The sequence below is a fragment of the Belonocnema kinseyi genome, chromosome 6 (assembly GCF_010883055.1).
Source record: "Belonocnema kinseyi isolate 2016_QV_RU_SX_M_011 chromosome 6, B_treatae_v1, whole genome shotgun sequence".
Classification (NCBI taxonomy): Eukaryota; Metazoa; Arthropoda; class Insecta; order Hymenoptera; family Cynipidae; genus Belonocnema; species Belonocnema kinseyi.
The window spans coordinates 56583052-56597754 of NC_046662.1; the positions used below are offsets into that span (position 1 = coordinate 56583052).

The window sequence follows — 14703 nt, forward strand, 5'->3', positions numbered from 1 at the left end:
AGAAAGAAAACAGAGTCCTTAAAAAAACATCAGTTTTACAAAATATTCTTCTTCAAACAACCCTTTTCTTTACCCCAGGCGAAAAAAGCCTTATATATAAGGCCGTTATGTCTCACAAGTTTATTTACCAAAAAAAATAATCGTTTTAACGCTTCCATTCAGTAAACCTCAACACCAAAACACCTTTCGTTTCCTGGTCTTTGCTAAAATCGTTTACTTCCTCTTCCCTGAACTATTCCTCCGAATTTCCCCAAAAACTATTAACTTTTGACAAATATCCTGTACGTGTCTTTGCATCCAAATTGCGGGTTAAGACACATATCTCCTCAATTCGCTTCGACCTTAGAATTCCTTTTTTTTTCTCACACCTCACCCAGAAAAGGATCTACAGTTCCACACTCTTTAGAAATATTGCTCGAGGTTCAATGCTATTGCGAGCGCGAAGGATCTCTTCCTTTTATAAGAAAGTTACGGATGAATACCGAATATATAGTGCTCGGTGAATCCTCCATAACCACCTACTACCTGATTTAGAGTCTTAAACGAACAAGTTCGAACGTGTTTCACTTTTTAAAATCCGAGGAGAAATCTAGAGCAAGCGACATTGAAAGTGAATCGTGCAAGTTTGAACCTGCAACTAAATTCAAAAGGGAATCCTTCGTTACGTCGACTGTATGTAATCCTTGGAAAAAGGACTTCTGGAATAAAGAAACGTGTTCAGACTTGCATAATTCTTTTTTTAAGGAAAGACTTTTTCGATTCTAAGGTCTTTCTTCAACAGAGTAATTCATCATCGGTTGCACAAGACTTTTTTAAAGATGTGACTGGAAGAATTATTAGTACTTTTGAAATTTCTTGAACAAGGAGATATTGAATTCTAAACACTCCTGGTATACAGTAGTCAAGGTTTTTATCTTTAGGTTAGATCAACAGACTTCAAAGCTCAAAATGATTTCGAAAGTAAAACTAGAGTATATTGCATTTTTAGCAAAACAGTTGAATTTTCAAACAAAAAATTATCAAGTACGCGACGGCGACGCGCATCTTCAAAAAAGGGTTTCGTAGCCTAGCAATACGGACAAGTCAATTAAGTCGTTCAAACCTTCCCCTCCCCTACTTTCTCTACATTTCCTAATTTCCCTTTCCCAACTTCTTCCTCCACTACTTCCTCCTCTGCTAACTTCCTAAGCTAACACTTAACCCCCCCCCCCCAATCAGCAGTGCTCCCCCACACATCCTCATTTATAATAATTTTCCCCGCTTATTTATCCTTATTTTCCCTATGCTCCCTCTCCTCATTTCCCCTACATCACATGCTTCCTCTACCCTCACTTCCCCTCAAATCCTCTCCTTCATTTCCCCTGTTTCATCTTATCACACCTTAATGTTCCCTTGCTTTTCCTTCGTGGAAAAAAGTACATCGAACGAACGGACAGGCAGAGAAACACCCGACCAGAAGATAAGGGTTTTTGCCCGAGGCTACAAAGTCTGCAGAAGAGTAATTTTTTATAAAAGAAAAGATACACTTTCAAGTCAAAAATTCGAATTAAAAAAAAAACAGTTGTCTTTACAACCAAATAGTTGAAATACCATGAAAAAGAAACGAATTTCGTTGAATTTTTAATGAAATAGTTGAATTTTAAATTTAAAAAATACAAGATTCAATCAACTAGTTAAATTTTCAACCAAAACAGATTAATTTTCTACCAAAATAGATTGGTTACGAATAAACATATAATAGCAGACTTTCCAATCAAAAAGAATGAACTTTTAAACAAAAAGATTACTTTTCTACCAAAATATCAATTTCAAATCCTAAAGGACAAAAGTTCAACCAAATAGAATTTTCAGTTAAAAAAATTAAATTTCAAACAAAAAAAGTCAATTTTCCACAATAACAAAAAAAGGCATTTTCAACAAAATTGTTAAATTTTCAACCAGAGAGATGAATCTTTAAAAAAACAGTTGAATTTTCAACCACAAAGGTAAACTATTTTAAAATAGTTATATTTTCAATGAAAAATCTCATTTGTAACCAAAAAATATAAATTTTCCACGAAAAAAGATGAATTCTTAATAAAAAATAAGACCTTTCAGTAAAAAAAATAATAAAAAATGGAGAATGTTTAACAAAACAGTTGAATTTTCGACTACCGACGATGTCATTTAAACCAAAAAGTTGAATTTTTAATCTAAAAGACAAAGTTTCACCAAAAGGATCGAATTTTCAAATGAAAAAGATTAAACTTGAAAGCCAAAATAAAAACTTAAATTTTCAAGACAAGAAAATGAATTTTTTAGGAGTCACTTGAATTTCAATCCAAAAGATATTTATATTTTGAATACAAAAAATTTAATTCAAACAAAAAAGACAGCTTTTCACTCAAATAGTTTAATTTTTATTTGGGAAAATCAATTTAAAAAATCGACGGAATCATTAAATTTTCAACCAACAGATCAATCTGCACAAAAAATTGAAGTTTATCAAAGCAGTTCAACTTTCAATGCATTAGATGAATTTTTTAACAAAAAAGATTTTAATTTTAAATAAAAAATAGTTGAATTGAGCCAAAAACAAGGAATTTTCAACAAGATAATTTAATCAAAAACAGATTCTTTTTCAGTCAAATAATTGTATTTGTCACTGAAAACATTAAGTTTCTACTAAACACGATGAATGTCCAACACAAAAAAGGGTTCAACAAAATAATGATATTACAAATAAAAGAGATTAAGCTTCATCAAACCGAAGAAGTTTTTAATTTTAAACGAAAGGTAATTTAATTCTACCGAAAAAGGCAAATTTTCAAATAAAATAAAGAATTTTCAAAAAAAAAAAAAAAAAAAAGAATTTTTAACAAACCAGCTTAACTTCAAACCAAGAAGCAAAATTTTTAACCAAAAAAGAATTTTAATAAAAAACAATTGAATTAAACTGAAAACGAAGAATTTTAAATAAATTAATTGAATGAAAAATAGATTAATTTTTAGTCAAATTCTTCTATTTGTAACTGAAAACATTAAGTTTCTACTAAACACGATGAATTTCCAAACCAAATGATATTACAAACAAAAAAGATTATTCTTCACAAAACCGAACAAAATTTTGATTTAAAATAAAATAGAATTGAATTCAACCAAAAAACACAAATAATCCAATAAAAAAATTGCTTAAAAAATTTTTTTTAACAAATTAGTAATATTTTGTAACTAAAGAGAGAATCGTCACGAAAAAAGAACATTTATCAAAGTAGTTCAACTTTCAACAAAGTAGTATTCAATTTTCAAAACAAGAAAATTATTTTTTAACAAACAAGCTCAATTTTAAACCAAGGAGCTAAATTTTAACCAAAAAATGATTTTAAATAAAAAACAATTGAATTAAACCGAAAACGGGGATTGTTTTAACAAAATAGTTCAATCAAAAATAGAATAATTTTAGTCAAACAATTGTGTTTAAAACTCAAAACATATAAAACTTCTACGAAACACGATGCATTTCCAATCCAATAAACAGTTTTTAACAAAATAATTATATTACAAAGAAAAATATTATTCTTCATAAAACCGAACTAGATTTTAATTTTAAATAAAACAGAATTGAATTCAACCAAAAAAAGACAAATTTTCAAACAAAAAATTAATTAAAAAAAAAGAATTAAAAAAATTATTAATATTTTGTAACCAAAAGGATTTATATTAATTTAAAAAAATGAATTTTTAACAAAGTAGTACAATTTTCGAATAAGAAAGATAAGTTTGCAACGAAATAGTTGAACTTTTAAACTAGAAACGAATGTGGAATGAAATAGCTTAATTTTTAACATAATAATTGAATTTTCAGCCAAAGAGATGAATCTTCAAAAAAACAGTTGAAAAAGGAGAATTTTCAATTTAAAAAATGGTTGAAGTTCAACAAAACAGTTGAATTGTCTACCAAAGAAGATATCTTTGTAACCAAAAAGTTGAATATTCAATTTAAAAAGATACAATTTCATCCAAATGATCGAATTTTCAAATGAAAAAGATTAAACTTGAAACAGAAATAAAATAGCCAAGAAGACGCATTTTATTTAGGACACTCGAATTTCAATCCAAAAGATATTTATATTTTAAATAAAAAGCAATTGAATTCAAACAAAATAACGAATTTGCAGTCAGATACTTTAATTTTCCGCCGAGTAAAATTAATTAAAAAAAAAAAAACAAACAAATCAAGAGAATCATTAAATTTTAAACCAAAAATACAAATAAGCAAAAAAAATTGTTATCAAAGTAGTTCAACTTTCAATGATAGAGTTGAATTTTCAATACAAAAAAAAAGGAATTTTTAACAAATCAGCTCAAGTTTACATCAAGGAGCTGAATTTTCGCAAAAATAAGATTTTAATTTTAAAAAAAAGTTAAATTGGGCCAGAAACAAGGAATGTTTAACAAAATAGTTGAATCAAAAACAGAATAATTTTCATTCAAACAATTGTATAAAAAACATGAAATTTCTACTAAACATGATAAATTTCCAACAAAAGAAAAAAACGAATTATCGAAACAATAATTATATTAAAGACAAAAGAGAATAATCTGCACAAAACAGAAAAAGATTTAATTTTAAATGAAAGACAATTAAATTCAACCAAAAGACAAATTTTTAATTAAAAAAATTAATCTACAAAAAAAATAATTTTTAACAAAGTAATACAACTTTCAAACAAGAAAGATCAATTTTCAACCCAATAGTGAAGTTTCAAGCTAAAGAAACGAATTTCTAATGAAATAGCTAAATTGAAAAAATAGTTGAATTTTCAAGTCAAAAAGACGAGTTTTTTATAAGACAGTTAAATTTTAGACCAAAAGAGACACTAACTGAAAACTTTACAAGCGACGAGGACGAATGCTCTATGTCAAAAAAACGAATGTTTAAGGAAACAACAGTTTTATTTTCAGACAAAAACGATTACTTTTTAACAAATTAAATAACTTTTTAATAATATATTTAAATTTTTAACAAAATGCTTCACTTTTCGTCTTACGAAGATAAATATTGAATTAAATGATCTAATTAAAAAACAAAAAGATTACAAATTTAACCAAAGACCAAATAGTTTAAATTTCAATCAAAAAATACGAATTTGTCAGAAAATAATTGAATTTTCAACAAAAAAGGCTGGATTCAATTTCAGTTTGCAATATATTCAATAAAAGTAATTTGAAACAAATATGTGTATAATTGTAAAGTGTATACCCCTTGTTGAAAAGTAAATACAATGGAATATCCAAGCCACAATTAATTTCCTACAATCCTAATTCCTGTTCCTATAAACCCTTCCACAAAATATTTGCAATTCATTAATATTTTTCAGAAAATAGAAACGAAAAATAATTCTAAGGTTAACCCAGTGGTGCACCTAGCAATACCATCAACGGTTCTTTCTGGACCGTATATCTAGAATCGATCCGCTAACCGAGTCTCTAACCCTTTACCTGCACTCCTTTCCGAAAGGGTTAGCGGAAACTCGACAACAATGAAAAGCCCAAAACATTTTGCGGGCGGGACTCACCTGTGAAAGGGTTAAGCCACCTTCCACAACAATAGTCCACGGAAACGTTACTTCAAGACAAGTGTCCTACATAAAATTCAAACCCACATCCGGAATGATCCAAATTGATGATTTTTTTTGCTTTTATAGCCGCAAAAAGCCAATCTAATACAAAAACAATTGTTACAAATGCTCTGAAATTTCGAGCTCACACCTGGTACCAAATTCTAACATAAAAGGTGTTTTTTTCTGTAACATCAGCTGATCAGGACAGATGCAAGAATCTTATTTTTCGAATCGAATGAAAACGCAGAAAAATATCTCACAAAGTTTACGCCTTTACGGCAACCCTTGAATCCTTCGCCAATCCTTAGCCTACAATGCAATCTGGATTTGTTTTTTTTCTTCTTTTCGAAATCGAGACATTGAAGGAAATCTAACGTCCCTTTATGATTACCTCCTTTCGCACTGGAGAACCCGCTCACTCATCCGAGGCGCAGGAACTCCTTTATGTGCAGATCCTTGACCCTTTTTACCTGAAATTTCTTCACTCGTTCGCCTCCAAAAAAATATAACCCATCAGGTCGACACGCTGTGTGGGTGTACGATCAGAGGGTTACGATTCAGATTCTCCCCTTTGCACTGGATTCTATTCAATCTTCCCCCCTCTGCGGTGTCTGCACCGGGACATATAAGATATGCATCTAGGATTTTCAATAGGAACAAAATAACGAAATTCCAGCGGAGATTTTCGTGATTTTGAATAATATTGCATCCCTTTTGGTCCGTCAAAGGATGGAAAGGGTCCAGGTCTTGTGAATAGGTGGTTTCTTTATACATCGATAATCTCTGGACCGGTCCTTGACAAAGGATACTCCCTGTCATGGAGATGGACGCTCAGAAGCTTTTATAATCTTAAGTAAGCGTACATGCATGTCCTACCTGGTCAGGCATTCATATCCGCAAATTTAGAAGGGTATCCCCCTTCTAAATAGGATAGGCTTCCTAAGCTTCGGGGTCAAAAGATATCACCTTGCAACAGATTTATAGAGTTGGATTACATTTTTTTTATTTTTAGACCCATAACCACTATAATGGAATGAAATGTCTTTTAATGTTAGTATAAATTGCAAATTTCACTTACTTACCGATTAGTGCTTCATGATTCGCATAACTGCAACAATCTGTAATCAAAAAGAAGAAGTAGTCTGACGTTTAGAAATCTCTTGTTATCAATGAATGATTCAATCTTTGGGTCATCAATTAGGGTGGCTGCAAAATATCACTTTCGAAATTCCCCTTGGAATTGCCTGATATTTCTCTGACCAATTTTAATCCAAAAGAAAGAGTTTTCAAATAAAGAGTTGAATTTTCGACAACAAAAGGTAACCTTTTAAGGTAGTTGTCGTGCCAAATTTAGATGTATGAAAAAAATTGTTTTTCTATGATTTTAAGAATCAAAATATTATAGCTGATTTCATTTCAAATAAAAACATTTTGTATGAAAAATGTTAAAATTCACAAAAAAGCATTGATTTTAACCATGTTTTTTGCAATTTAATTTTGTTTACCCTCACTTCTGACAAATTTTTTAAAATGATTGCATTTTAAAAAACGATGACTTATTTTTTCTGGGAAAACATTCTCTACAACTTTGCTGTTTCCAATTTTAGAAGTAATGTTTTCTAGGGCAAAATCGTTAGAACAATTTTTTTGTAAGAAATTTTTTTAAAAATAAATCATTATATTTTAGGGTTATTTATTTAGTTTTAAAATTGGAAAGATTAGAGTTGTAGAGAATGTTCTCCTGGAAAAATAAGCCATCAATTATTAAAATGCAATCATTTTTTTAAAGCTGGTAAGAAACGACGGTCACAAAAAAATCAATTGCAAAAAATATCATTAAGATTGTTTTTCTTTTTAATGAATTCTAACACTTTTCATAAAAAATAATAAATAAATAATAATAAACAAATACCTTAAGAAAATTGTTTAACTTTGAACAAAGATTAATTTCAAACCAAATGATCGAATTTTTAAATAAAAAACATTAAACTTCAACCAAAAACAGTTGAATTTTCAACCTGAAAAGTTGAATTTTAATTTAAAAAATGAATTTTCAACGAAAACTTATATAGTTGTAATTTCAAACAAGAGAAACAACGATTTTGAAGAAAAAAGTTAAATTTTCAACCAAAGAGTTATATCTTCAAAAAATGATAAAATTTTACACAAAATACTTGAATTTTTAACCAAACAGTTGAATTTTCAACCAGAAAAATAAATTTCCAACCAGGAAGATTAATTTTTTACCAAACACGACGCATTTTCAATCACTGATATACATTTTTAACTAAAATGAGGAATCTTTGCACAATACAATACATTTTTAAGAAAGTAGTTCAAATTTTAATCAATCAGTTAATTTTTCGACTAAAATAGATTTTAACTTTGAATAGAAAAAAGTTGAATTCAACCAAAAAGTCGAATTTTCAAGTAAAATGATGAATTTAATAACAACAAAATTAATTTTTAACAAAGAATTTCTAACTAAGTAGTTGGATTTTCAAGCAAAAAGATGAATTCTTAAGAAAGAATGTTATAGTGGATATTTCAACCAAACCAGATTCGAAATTAAGAACAATTAGATTCATCGAAAAATACAAATTTATAATAAAATAGTTGAATCCTAAACCAAAACAAATCAATTCTCTATATCATTCAGTAGAATTTTTAATAGAAAACAAAAGATTTTTTAAATAAAAAAGACAAATTTTCAACATAAAATTATTTTTTAGTACAGAAAGAAAAAATTGTCAACGAAATTGTTGAATCTTCAAGCCAAATAAACGAATTTTCTGCTATAATAGTTGAATTTTCGATAAAACAGTCGAAGTTTCAACCAAAAAGCATGACTTTTTAACACAATTATTGAATTTTCAACAAAATTATTAATTTTATTGCCAAAATAATTGAATCGTAAGCAAAAAAGATAAAATCTCAACAAGATTAATTTTTAACTAAAATGATAAATTTTGAGCTGGAATAGTCAATTAAAATTATGAAGCTTTAACAAAGAATTTTTTTAACAAAGTGCTTCAAACTTCAACCAACTAATTGAATTGTCAATACAAATATTAATTCTCAATAATTTTTTATTTCAACAACAAAAAAAGATTTTAATAAAGAAACAACTGGATTCTGTAAAGATGAATTTTCAATCAAAAGAGTTTAATCCTCAACCAAACAAATTAATTTTCCGGCAGTTACATTTTTTACCAAAAAAGATTAAATGTCTACCAAAAGACATGAATTCTTTAAAGACAACTGAATATTGATCAAAAAAGTTCATTTTCAACAAAGAAAGATGAATTTTCAATAAAAAATATAACTATTCTACAAAAATTCAAAAAGTTTATAAAGTTTACGATTTTTTTATTTTCAGAACCACATGAAACTTTGTTTAAATCACTCAGAATCACTAAAAATCTCTCCAAATTATTGAAATATATTAAACAGTCGTTGGAATCTTATAAAATCTACTAAAATAATTCAAAACATTTGAAATGTTTTGAAGTTCCTGAAAAAATGAAATCATAGAGAAAAACTTAGAATAACTTCATTTACGAAGTTGGTTTTCAATTTACTGTCGGTACCAGTTGCCAAAAAATTACCGATACTCACAGCAAGATTTACGAAAAAATTTCAAATGATTCAGGTTTCATTTTTGCAAGCAAAAACTCTTAAGTTGTTATAAAATGTTCATATAGAATGTTGACCAGTAGAACAAACGTATTCGGTCAGCCAGACTGCTAGTGGATCAATAAAGAAAGCCTCTCTATCATAAAGGTGCAATTATTTTTTTATCCAAAACAATATACGGCTCCTTAGGGACCGTATTGAAATTACGTAACAGGTCAAAAACTTTCTCCTAAAAATTATCTTTTTAGTTACCTATTTTATTACATGTATGAACATTTAACAGTTCCCTTAAAAAGATATCTTTTTTGTTTGCAAATTTAACATTTTTAATAAAAAATCTACTCTTTTTCTCGAACATTAAGCTTTTGTTTAAAATTCATATTTTGTTGCTCATAAGTTTTTAAATAAAAGTGCAAATGTTTTGTTTAAAATTAAAATATTTCCTAGAAAATTTACTTTTTGTTCAAAACTCGTATTTTTGTACTGAAAAGTCAATGGAAATTTTTTTGGACGAAAATTCAACTCTTTTTTTGTTAAAAATTTTTCTTTCTGAATTAGAAAATTTACTTGCTTTAGTAAAATTTTCATTTTTCTTTGTCAAAAATGCAACTATTTGGTTGAAATATATCAATTTTGGTTGAAAAAATTCGTCTTTTTGCATTCAAACTTCAATTTTTTGCGGTCGAAACTTATTTTTTAAATATTTGGATCCTGAAATGTCAATCAAATTTTTTCTTAATAGAAAATTAAACTTTTTTTTTTAAATTTACCTTTTTGAAGTAAAAATTATCTGTTTCAGTATAGAGCATTAATTTTTTTATAAAAAATTACATTTTTGGCTAAAAATTGATTTTTTTCAAGGTTTATGTATTTGGTTGAAAATGTAACTATTTAGTGTCCTTTTTTAGTTTAGCCTTTTTTTTGTTAAAAATTAATTTGTAAAATGAAAATGTAACTTTACCATTTTTCAAAGATTGGTCTATTTTAATTGAAAGTATTCCTTTTTTGGAACAAAATATAATTTTCTTGGTTTGAAATTTTATTTTTGTTGGGTAAGAATGCATCAGTTTTGTTGAAAATTAACTTTTTGCTGAATTAATTTTTTGTTTTGTTTGAAAATTCAATTTTCGTGGAGATAATTCGTCTTTAAGCTTAAAGGTTCACTAATTTAGATCAAATTTTACTTCTTTCTTGAGTGAAAAATCTTTATTTGTTGAAATGTCGTCTGTTTAATTTGAACATTGTTTGATTATTTTTATTTTGGTACAAATTTATTTTTTTTTATTGACATAAAATATGACACTTTTTTCTCAGAAAATTGTGTTTTTAGGTTGAAAATGCAACTATTATGTTAAAATTTGAATTATTTTGTTGAACATTGAAGTATTTTGTTAAGGATGGGCACTACGCACAATAAATCACAAAAGTTGCTTATCTTGAAAATGATTGATAAAATAAACAAAAAAATATCTATTATTAATTTCTATAAATATTGATGGAGGCTTTTAAGCACACTTCAGAAAAAATAATTCAGGTTAAAATTATTTATTTACAGTAGTTATTAAAGATTTAATTTTTCCTTTCTCTTTAGAGAAGAGTTACAATTTTTATTTAATCCTAGATCAAGGTCCCATTTTATTCTTCGAAGGATTCTCTAAATTTCTAATTGGGTTGATTTTATTAAAAAAAAAAAAAATTGAGAAATAATACAGTTTTTATGGTCATAAACAATCATAGTTTACATTTTAAATAAAACCAGCGAAATAGAATTATAGAGAATCTTTCAAAGAATAAGATGAGACCTTGATCATTAGGATTAAATAAAAATTGTAACTTTTTCCTAAAGAGAAAGGAAAAAGTCAACCTTTAAATAACTACCGTTAAATAAATAATTCAACCTGCAACTTTTGAGATTGATTGTACGTAGTGTACATCCTTAAAAATCCATCTTTTATAGTAGAAAAGACATTTTTATGTTAAAGTAAATTAATAAATTCGAAAATTGTAAATTTGTAATTGAAATACTGTTTTACGTCTTTTATAGAAGATTCTACGTTAAAAGTATTACAAGATTAAAATGCTGGTATTTTAATATTAATAATCAAGGAAAATGAAAAATAAGGCAAACAAAAATCAGGGAATTTCGAAAATGAAGTTCTCGAAGCCCCTGTCTAATTCTACTAGCAATAACTAGCAAAACATTTCTGGAAACTAAAAATTACGTACAGTAAGAAGAGCAGGGGAGGTGGGCCGTAGAAATATTTCGTTACAGTTTGTTACGTTTGTAACAGTTTGTTACGGCCACTTATATTTATATGTAACCATGAAGAGTCTGATCAATTTATCAGAATTGAAAGCTCGATAACAAACTAAAATACATCATAAAATTTTGCGCAAGAAAACTGTCAACGTTTTAATAAAGTTCGACACGAAACCAAATTGGATTGAAGGTTCAATAGAAACCGAGAATTATTCTTGGATCAGACTATAATGATTTTGGACCGTCATTACGAAACAAAAGGCGAGAGGCGAATACCTGCGCTACCGGGACGTGACATCATAAAAAAATCCCCCTACAAATTACTTTCTACATCATCTTATCCATCAATCCAAGCCACATAAAATAGGGCTGAGCAGTAAAATGCTCGTTAAAAAGTCGGTCCAGTAATTCGAGAAGTAATTCGGGGCGATTACACGCGAGCCGACCCTAATAACCGAAATTCGAAAGGACGCTAGGTATAAAAAAATTTACGTAATAGGATAGAGAGGATAGTCACTATGGAGAAAGGGAAAAAGGCTGAGAAATGGGGGATAAGGAGAAAAATTAGATGAGATTTTGAGAGATATAAATTCATCCCGTTCCCCTCTATCAAATTCGGCGCGTCGAAAAGAGACGATATGAAATTCCAATTATAAAGATCCTTATCCTGAAAACCGGTGCCCCTGCCGTCCGAAAACGATTACGGGTGTCATATAGTATAATACCACAGCGATGAGAAACAAAAAAGTGAATTCGGTAGTCGCTCGACTATTTTTATCTGGAAGCTAAAAGCCGATCTTTTTCATTTTGTCCCTTCTGATTTTTATGTGCTTTTTATCCTCTTTTGACTTCTCATCTCCAACAGAAATCTTGTTCGAGAATGTTGGTTCAGTTTAGGTTTCCGGAGATAGAGAAGTCTTATCGAAACTCAAAACTTTTTTATCAGTCTAGCACTCTAGGGTGATAGGATGTTTTTTTTCGTAAATAATGTTAAGATAATAATACATTCTTTATAAAAGATAAGTTCAAGAAGGCAAAGTTCAAATTAATTTTAAAATATAAAACTCAACGTTTGGAACATTCTTTCATTATCGAAATTATTGTTTTTTATAAAAAGATATCTAAATTTTGACTGGATAATTGTAAGCTGTAAGAATCCTTGTGAAGTTTAAAAATCGAAAATGGATCAAATTCAATCATTTAAAAACAAAACATGTAACATTTGAAATTAAATTTTCAGGGCTAAAATATTTTAAAATGTAATTTTATAAAATTTATTGAGCACAACAAAATGTCCTGACTTTTCCCAAACTAATCTTGTAATATTTTTAATATACAATCTTGTATCAATGGAATAAGATTTTATATTTTAAATAAAATGTTTATTTATTATACTTAGGATTGTCATAGCCTAATTTATTTCGAGAAAGGTAGCTTTTTAAACCAAAATATAGTGATTCAAAGTGACTAATTCCGAACCCAAAAAATGTCTAGTGTGAATTAATAATGTGGCCAATGCTTCTCTAAAGTTATAAAAATCCAAAATAATTAAATAAAATTTGAAAGAATGTGGGGTGAATTTGTAAGAATTCAGGGTAAATTAATAAAAATTTAAAACAATTCGAGTTAAATACAAAATAATTCAAATATATTAGAAAAAAATCAACAGATCAGAAAAATTGCATGATGTCAATAAAATTGGCGTGAATCTATAGAGGAATTTAATGAAAATAAAAAGAATTCGATGAAATTAATAAAAACTCAAGGTGAATTAAAAAAAAAAGTTTTAAAAAATTTGAAGGGAGATTAGAATAATTCAAGGTAATTCAAAAAAATTTGATGAATTCATTAATGAAGAAATAAATTTCAAATACAATTTTAAAAATTATTTTTTTTTTATTTGATTTGGAATGAATTAAACCAAAAGTAAAAAAATCCACTGAATGCCTTAGAATATTTTTAAATACCTTAAAATATAATTAAAATACTTGGAAATCTTTTGAAATCCCTTGAAACTTTAAAAAGCTCTTGAAAATGCTTTGAAATCTTAAAAAATTGTAAATACCCTAAATAATTTCATACCCTTGCTTGAAGATATTTCAACTCCTTCAAAATCTTTCGAAATCCCTTCAAAAATTTTTGAAGCTCTTGAAAATTCCTTAGAATTTAAAAATACTCTAAAATCTTATAAAATCTTTGAAATTCATTCAGATTATTGGCAGAAATAAAAAAATTCTTTGGAATCTTATAAAATATTCTTAAATAATTGAAATGCCTTGAAATACCCTCAAATTGTAAACCTTTTTAAAGCTCTTGAAAATTCCTTGCAATTAGAAAAAAAAACGTTAAATCTTTAAAATATTTGAATAACCCTTCATAGTACTGAAATCTGTTAACTATAGTTACATTATCATTAAAAAGTTACTCCGAAGTAGTTAGTTAATGCCTCAGTATATCAATTTTTTAAAAATATTTAAATAAAATATCCTGGATTGAACAATTTAATTTTTTAAAGTGGAAGATGAAAAAACTACAACTAGTAAAAATTTAGTAACAATGTCCAAAAAACATTGCATTTGTTATCTTCCTTAAATTTAAAAAAAAAGTTGAACGGATAATCTGGAAACAACTTAAAAATATTCTATTTTTCTTTTAAAAATAAAAAGTACAATCCTTCCTTATTTCAAGCTGAAATTTTTTCCCTCTTCATGCTTAATATTCACAAAAAAATTCGTATTAAAAAAAGGCAAAAACTTACTATTTGGAAATAAAAAATTTACCTGATAGAAAGATTATTTTTTCAATCTGAAACGGGTCGCCCATAAATAGTAACTTTTGATGCGAAAACACTTACTGCTTTTATTTAACATGTTCCTAGAAGAATATTGAGATCGGACAGAGATATTCACAACAATTTTTTTGTTGAGAAAGTTCTAGTAAATAAAATGATTCAATCAAAGTTACGATTATTTAGTAAGATTAAAGAAAATACCATGGAACATCAAATAACTATTACCTGGAAGATAATTCTGAACAATTAATTATTAATAATTAATTGATAATTTGATGTTTATTTTATTTGATATTTATTTCCTTCTTCTGTAAAGCGATTTTTATTTTGACTTTATTTCAAAGCATTGAGCTGCCTTGAAAGTTGAACTTGTAAAATTTAGAAAAAGATTATTATAAACCGGTACGAACTTA

At 27.4% G+C, this 14703-nt stretch overlaps 1 protein-coding gene across 6 annotated transcripts in view; it reads right to left on the minus strand.

Annotated features, from left to right (window-relative positions):
• The window catches only part of LOC117174057 (tubulin polyglutamylase TTLL4-like), a 754936-nt gene that overhangs the window by 539474 nt on the left and 200759 nt on the right, over positions 1 to 14703 (minus strand). For all 6 annotated transcript variants that reach the window (XM_033362718.1, XM_033362713.1, XM_033362717.1 and 3 more), the window contains one exon: positions 6686 to 6721. The gene's annotated coding sequence lies outside the window, so the exon portion shown is untranslated. The remainder of the gene's footprint in view (positions 1 to 6685; positions 6722 to 14703) is intronic.